This window comes from Venturia canescens, chromosome 9 (assembly GCF_019457755.1).
Source record: "Venturia canescens isolate UGA chromosome 9, ASM1945775v1, whole genome shotgun sequence".
NCBI classification, from domain to species: domain Eukaryota; kingdom Metazoa; phylum Arthropoda; class Insecta; order Hymenoptera; family Ichneumonidae; genus Venturia; species Venturia canescens.
In genome coordinates this window covers 7,581,375-7,590,358 of record NC_057429.1, presented here as the reverse complement: position 1 = coordinate 7,590,358, position 8,984 = coordinate 7,581,375, and positions in this window count along the sequence as shown.

Genomic DNA, 8,984 nt, shown 5'->3' with positions numbered 1-8,984 from the left:
AATACGTATTTCATCACTATTGTTGTATGTTGACGATGCGTATGGTTGATGTGCATGAACCTCATAATGTATGATGGATTCATCAAACATGACGGGTGTCTGGATGTTTACGATTTCTTCCTCCCTTGCAGGCAGCAGATGCACAACGAGCAAAGCAGATAATTTCTCACACGCGAACTCCACGAATTTTGAAACCCAAACTCTTCAATAGTAGAAGGTTTTGAGGTGTTAGCTCTTTGAGCGTTGATCGACGACTGCTTTCGCGATCCCATGTTGGCTTATTAATATTGCCAATACGATGATTGTAAATTATGCCAATTGTGATTTTATATGAAGTCTTATGGTGATGACTTCACCGCGGAAATTGATCAAATCTCCGTCTTGATCGACAATACGAAGCTGTATATTGTCAATGCGACGAGTTGTGATTAGTAGATAAATGACGCTCGACGGTACTTCGATGATTTTATAGCCGGCCGGTACAGATGGGAAAAATTCGTGAATTGTATGAACTTTTCGCCCGTTGATGTATGCACCAGTGGTTATGTTACACTCGACTCGAATGGCGTTCACTTTGAGAATGGACATGGGTAGATCAGACACATGTCTTTTATTGAGCTCCAATCGACGCGACGTAAAACCCAGCAAAGGTCCAATTGAATTTTTGGATGTAAAATCAATCGATTGATTGCACTCAATTTCACTGCGTAGTGTATAATTATTCGGCTTAAGCTGAATTTGTATGTTTTTAGATGCCAACTCAGTTTTCAAATATTTTTCAATATCTTCAATTTCATAGCTGCCCGTTGGAATGGTCACCACATGATTTCCAACGTGAAATTCATTGGAACCAATGTCGATATTTGGAATCGAATTGAATGTGAGCAGCTCGACGAGTCTAAGAGTATAATTTTTGTCGGGCGATAGTTCGATGGGTGGAAAAAATTGTGCCTCGAGTATGGAGGATGATCCAGTAATGGTGATCGTCAAACTATCATCCATGATGCTCGCAGATTTTGAACTAAACACGCAGCTCCATAGTCCTCATTTATATAGTGCATAATTGTCTCGTCGATTTAGTTGCCCACACAAATATTTCAAACATAAATGTCCACATATTATTGTATCGTATTCCTGATACTTTTTATAATTGTATTTCACGCTACCAACATTGAAGTATCTCATGAGTTCGGGTGGAGGTGGGAGATTGCCGAAACTATCAAAGTATGTGATTCGTTGCGCAGTTTTTTTATATGCAACCCAGTGTGTCCCAGGGCCCACATTTTCATCCAAATTCACGATTGCTGATTCTTGCTTGAGTGGTCCATTTTCAGGTAAAGTGTCACGCATGAAAACGCCACGAAAGTTACGAATGTTCATGGCTCTCGCATACTTTAGCAGATCGATGTCGGTGAGTGGTTGATGTGGTAGCGTGATTATACGTTTTTTGTCCCGAGGTAAAGACCCAAACCCTGTTTGTATGGTTTCAGATGTAAACCTTTACCCAAAGCGATGGCCTCGAGTGTTCTGTTGTGACGTTTACTTTCCTCCAATTCCTTTTTAGCCGCTTGAGCAGCATTTACAGCTTTGACTATTGCAGCACTTCCACCAGACAGTGCACCAACGGCGCTAAGGCCGGCAAAGATGGGTACGAGGAAGGGCAATAAACCGCCGATTTTGCGAGGTACAGGTAGAACCCGAGGCGTGCGTACTTTAACACCTTTATCACTGGCACGCGCACCTTTCAATGCTGACATGACGATTTCACGGGGGTCACCACTACGAATCATGGCTTTCTTTGCGGCACTAAAGATCTTTTTCAGGCAAACACTTTTTTTGGTATTTTTCGTCACTCCTTTCATACCTAGACCAAATTTCTTTTTCGCCTTCATAATGTTCGTCACGGCCCAAGCACTTGCTCTTTCACCAAGACTTGCGTCTTTCGAGGTTACACGTTGCCAGGCTTGTTCAGCCAAAATTTTATCCACCAGATGTCGTGCTTCCAAGTTTTCACGATTTTTCGAATATGCGATATCGTGTTCTTTACACGCAGCGTCCAGCGCGTTTATACCAGGATCACCACGAGCAAGACGTTTGATCAATTTCGTACCAGGTCCACAATATTGATAGCCCGGTAGATGTAGTTCCACGGGAAGATTGTTGATTATACTGTTTACCAAACCTTTACCAGGTTTATCATGTACAATCATCACTCTGCAGTGGTTACAACTCGACTGACTATTCCAACATTATAAAGTTGCATTTATATGATTTTTTCAATCAGTCGCATGCGAGATGAAGTCGAAGAAACAAGTTTCGAGCGGTCAACTCCCCATAATAAATTTCGATGAATTTATTGTTGGAGCGGGTAGTGTGAAGAAGCGTCATGGAAACTTACTACCTAACAGCATTCGAGCCGTATTTTGTGGCCCCTCGAATTGTGGAAAAACGAATGCCTTACTCACGCTCCTAATACATCCAAATGGTTTGAGATTTGAGAATATATATCTATACTCGAAATCGTTGAAGCAGCCAAAATACCGATTGCTCGAGGAAATGCTTACACCTGTGGAAGGAGTGGAATTTTTTCAATTTAACGAGCATGAACAAGTTGTGGCACCTAGTGAAGCTCGCCCAAACTCCATATTCATCTTTGACGATATAGCGTGTGAGAAACAGGACAACGTGAGAGCATTTTTTTCCATGGGAAGACACGAGATTGTGGATAGTTTTTATCTCTGTCAGACGTATACTCGTATTCCGAAACATCTCGTGAGAGACAATGCAAATTTTATAGTGCTATTCAAACAAGATGATATGAACCTCAAGCATGTATATAATGATCATGTTAATACGGATATGACTTATGCAAGTTTCAAAAAAATGTGTGTCAAGTGTTGGAAATCGGACAAGTATGGATTCATCACGATTGACAAGGACAGTGAGTTGAATGCTGGAAGATATAGAAGGGGATTTGATTCTTTCCTCACTGTCGATGATGATGATGATGATGACAAATAATTGTTCCCCTGGATTTTACAAGACAGTCTAAAGTCTGACTTACTCGTGTCAACATGAAGCGCAAAGAACTTTTAAAGGAGACGGCTGTATTGAGTGAACTTGCCAAGGCGAGTGATGCAATCAGACGAAAACATGGAATGTTGAAAAGTGGACGTGATAGTGCTCAGCAGAAAATGCAAGATGTGTTTAAACCGATTGTTGAACCATTAGAAGAACTAGTTTCATATACGAAAAAACCTAAAATTAAGAATGAACGTGTAAATGTTAAAAAGGAGGAAGAGGAGGAGGTGGAGGAGAAGGAGGAAGAGTCTCCAAATTTTGGAGAAAATAGCATGAAGCAAGATATTTCTTTCAAAGATGATATTTGGCATGATGCAATTACTGATGAGAATGTCAGTGTACCCTTAACTAAAAATAGTGATAATGATATTCATGAAGATAATAATGATGATGATGAGGACGATGATAACTTGGAATCATCTGGAGATGTTGATAATTTGATACGTGAATATCTGGACTTACTGCGTAGTACTAACAAAACAAGATTAGATGGCGTGTATGGAGTACGAAATCTCGCTCAAAACAGATTAATGATTGGTGATTCACCAATTCATTTCGAACTCGATCATATAGTGGTTGGAGATGAAAAGTATCCCAAAAGTATTGGCTTGGTGGAACTGTTGTTTAAAAAAGAGCCCGAACTCAAATATGTAACACCAAATGACTTGGAGAAATATCAGAAAATTGTCATCACAACGAATGCTCATAAAAAATTTTATAAACGCACGGGTGCGGTACGTCAGGATAAAAATAGTAAATTTAAAAATTATATATCCCAAATGCTCGGTAGCAACGATAAGAAAGGTGGTGCTCTGCCTCAGTATAAGGTAGCACGAAAGCATACCTCTGTCGACTATGTTCATTGGGATGATCCAAAACCGGCCCAACACTATTTATTGAAATAAAAATCAATCATAAAAAAACGAAATTGTACGGCAGAATCCGGTTAAAAATGTATTGAAATGCGATTTATTATTAGTTTAATGTTCTTAATAATAGTATAGGTTAGTTATACCGAATGAAATTCGTTCGCTGGACGAAGTGAGAAGTAAAAATTGCCGTCATTCCAATACAAACTGGGGACTTATTTTTGGAAACTTGAACATATTTAATGTGCAAAATGTTTTTTATTTATCGATGCACAAAAACATCCCTTGTATAGTACAGGACAATTCGTTTCCGTTCTTATTAAATTAGTGCACTTGAGGGAAAATTACTTGAAGATAACTCTCTAAATTCCCTCTGCATGAATATTTGTGCTCCATCAGTTCTAGAAAAGCCCTGATTTTTATTTGAATAAACAATTTTAATGGAAAGTGATGTGCCGGACAAGTACTTTTAACTCATATTTAAACATAATTTGTAATGATCCAATCGACGTCGAATATTGTGAATAATATCAGAAGCTCCTGAAAGTCTGAAAAGAATCGATTTTCTTATAAGTCTCTGCCACCATAGAGCAAGAAATGATTAGCTTGCATGTGATATTTTTGGATTTAAAAGCTTCTTAGAACAATTCCATAATGTTGAACTTTGGAGTTACTAATAAAATACTTGTCCACCGATTGATATCACAAATTTTAATGCTGCACGTAATTCAAGTGGTAACTTTTTTCAATTCATTAGAAAATACTTGGCCTCGAATTAATATAATAAATTTTAATGCCACACGTAAATTAGATGAAATTTTTTTCAGTTGATTTAGCTGTCCGAATCTAATAAGAAGAATGAGGCATCGGTTTCCAAAATGATTTCAAGACCGATTTTTCGGTTTTTTATTTTTTACTTGTTATTTGATTCTTTTGACACTTTGAAAAATAAATACAGATTAGTTTTTGCTTTAATATAATGTTTTTTCAAGATTTATGAAATTTTTTTCGAATTGTTTTGTATTTTTTTTATAAAATAATTTTTTTTACAATTTAAAAACAAAAATTTTTTAAGTTTTTTTTATGGATGGAATTATCAGCAAACGAGGGACCATCAATGTACTTGTCCCAACCTTTTTTTTCCTAGGGGAAGTTTATGGTTTGATATCACGTCTTTGTTCTCAAAAGTTCCTTATTTATTTTCAGTTGACTATAGGATTTTAGTTTGAATTTCTATGGATTATTTATGATTTTCATCTTATAACGTTGGTTTCCACGAAAAAAGACCTATTTTTCGTCAAAATAGTACTGAAAATATTTCGTCACAGGTCTGTCCTTGGACTTTGGCAATTTTTTTCTTTGTACTCTGATATGTTTTGTCAATTAGAAACCCAAACGCACGGTCGTAAGCGGGTTGGAGGCCGGGATATGATTTTCGGCTTATAACGCTGGTTTCCACGAAAAAGGACCTATTTTGCGTCAAAATTTTACTGGAAATATTTCGTCACAGGTCTGTTCTTGGACTTTGGCGCTTTTTTTCCTTGCACCCTAATATGTTTTGTCCATTGGGAACTCAAGAGCATGTAGCAATGCGTGTTGCGGGCTGAGATGTGATTTCCGGCTTATAACGTTAGAAAAAAAAAGGAAAAGAGGAACGACAGATCAAATTCAAGAAACAACAAATCCAACAGAATTGGTCGTGTTTAAATGTCGCTTTTGCATTCTGAATCTAGACGTTTTCGTGTCATCCAAAACATGCCCCCGATGAAATATATTTCCAAAGTTTGCAAGTGGCCGCTGAGATCCAATTATCTACAGTTTGATAGTTGCAGAAAAAAGGCACCCGAAAACATCTATTGTGTCAGAACTCAAAGAAGCAAAAAAACTGAGCGTACTTAGTTCTACAGAGCAACGGAAATCAAAGACGTTTAAGGTACCTGCATTGGTTGTGGAGGAATACAATTTCATTTCAGGATAATTTAGAAAGAAATTTATAAATTAAGAAATTTAGAATGGAATTTAGAAAAAGGAAAATTAAGTTAAATAGTAAAGCTGAAAACTTTTGTGATGAATTTTTGAAATTACATGTTACGGTTGGAGTAAAAAATTAAAATGATTGGCACACATGCTGCGACACAAAAATATCAAAGTTTGAAGGTATTCGCTCCATACCGCAGTAATACAAACTTCAATACTATTTGAAAAGAAACACTTTAAAACTTGCTGAATCAAGTTCCATTACATATTACCATAATTAAAGATAGGAAGTGATACTTAGCACATCAAGAGACTCGGTAGAGTCTCGGGACAAGTACATTGACAGCCCTATCGTCTGCTGGCCCGAGCTCGCCGAGACTATCTTTTCTCTGAATAAAACGATTCGCGGTGGTGGGGGTAAAATTGGCATGTCATTTTGTTCAATTACGAAACTCCTGAGTCATCTGAGGCTTTGAAAATTGAACTGGAGATTAATTAATAAATTCTCTTTCGATTCCACCCACAATCAGCATGATCGGTGGCGTAATTGCTGAGAAAAAACTTTGCACAGGCTCAAGATTATGCAAAAGTTACCAACACATTCTAGAATTTATGCGTCTGTATTTACAACACAATCAAAGGCACTTTGATGCTCTCGAGTTTCTGATTGGTTGGATCTGACGACATCCATTTTTAAACGTTGTGATTGGTTGTTGAAATTAGTTGTTGATGATTGGAAATCTGACGTCAACTTCAGAACGTAGCACACGGCGCAGCACAGCTGGTAACAGCAGTCATAAATTCGATCGATATACATATAATAATGTACAAACCATGTGTCAGTTTTTGATCGTATGAACAGAGTTTCGACATTACGAAGTGCGTGCGGGATCAATAAAAAAATAATTTTCGTCATCTAAAGAAGTGCATATTACTATTTATTTTGTTATTTGTGATATATTAAACCGGTATCAAAGCGGCCGCGTAAATGTAGTCTGTGATGTGTGTGTGAAAAAGAATATAAAAAATGCGCGATGCATATGTCAACGAAACTTTTCAAGATTTCATCATTTCGTTCGATTGGAAATAAGTGTTAACTGAAATAATCCTTCAATTAAACCAGAATACGAGAAATATTGTCCAGTGCGAATATATTGTCAGTGGCGTGATTATATATCATGTGTACATAGGTTATATATACGAATAAATAGAACAAAAATACACGCAACTGTTAGAATGATATTAGAAACTTTAATTGAATAAATGTTTTCTAATTTATTTCATGTGTCGTCATTAATTTTAAACATCCCCATATTTTGCTTGATATTCAGTTTGGCTCTGCCCTCTCCGATCCTTGTTTCCACCCCATCAGTTTGCAGCGGATCGATTCATATTATTAATTCGTTCCCTAATATGTGTCCTATGATTTTCTACTTCATGATGAAAATACTTCAATTTTCCTTTTTCTACTCCATTGTGAGTTTTCGAATTTCTAAATTCATTTCTGAATTGTCCTGAAATGGTTTTCCTCCAAAACCAATAGGTACCTTAAACGTCTTTGAATTCTGTTGCTCTGTTGAATTAAGTTCGCTTAGTTTTTTTGCTGCTTTGAGTTCTGGCATAATAAATGTTAGAAGTTTTCGGGTACTTTTTTTCAGCAACTATCAAACTGTGGATAATTGGACCTCAGCGGCCACTTGCAAACTTTGGAAATATATTTCATTGAGGGCACGTTTTGGATGAAATGAAATCTCTAGATTCAGAATGCAAAAGCGACATTTAAAGTGGGCAAATCTGTTGGATTTTTCGTGTTATGAATTTGATCTATCTTTCATTTGAATTTTGAAGAACAGGGATAAATAAAATCTGTTCTATTAAGGAAATCTTTACATCAGTTCTTTCTTGGTATGAAGACTTGGAAAAAATCGCGAAAGGCCAAGGACAGACAGGTGACGAAATATTTCCAGTACAATTTTGACGAAAAATAGGTCCTTTTTCGTGGAAACCAACGTTATAAGCTGAAAATCATATCTCGGCCGCCAACCCGCTTTCTACCATTCTCTTGGGTTCCCAATAAGCATAGCATATTAGAGTAGAAGAAAAAAAATAGCCCAACTCCATGGACAGACCTCTGACGGAATATTTTCTGTACAATGTTGACGAGAAATTTGTTGTTTTTCGTGGAAACCAACGTTATAAGCCGAAAATCATATCTCGGCCCGCAACACACTTTTCTCCATGCTCTTGGGTTCCGAATAGACGAAACATATTAGAGTACAAGGAAAAAAATCGCCAAAGTCCAAAGACAGACCTGTGACGAAATATTTCCAGTACAATTTTGACGAAAAATAGATCTTATTTCGTGGAAACCAACGTTATAAGCCGAAAATCATATTATGGCCCACAACACGTATTTCTTCATGCTCTTGGATTCCCAATAGACAAAACATATTAGAAGACAAGGAGAAAAATCACCAAAGTCCAAGACCAAACCAGTGCCGAAATATTTTCAGTACAATTTTGAAGAAAAATCGGTCTTTTACGTGGAAACCAACATTATTAAACCGAACTTCATTTCTCGGGCCTCATCCCGGATTCCTCCATGCTGTTGAGTTCCTAATAGGCATAACATATTAGAGTATGAGGAAAAAAATCGCCAAAGTTCAAGGGCAGACTTGTGACGAAATATTTTCACTACAATTTTTACGAAAAATTGGTTTTTTATGGTGGAAACCAACTTTATAAGCCGAACATCATACACAGGGAAAATAAGATTGGGAAAAGTACATTGATGGTCCCTTATTTGCTGATAATTTCATGAAAAAGATTATCCCATAAAAAATGTTCGTATGAGAATGAAATCTATAAAAATGTACTAAGCAATTAATTCATAGAAATTTATACGAAAATTCTATAACCGTCATAACATAAATGAGGAACTTTTGAGAAAAAAGGCGTGAGATCAAACCATAAACTTCCCCTAGGGAAAAAAAGGTTGGGACAAGTACATTGATGGTCTCTTGTTTCTGGATGACATAGAAAAAAGATTCAGAAACA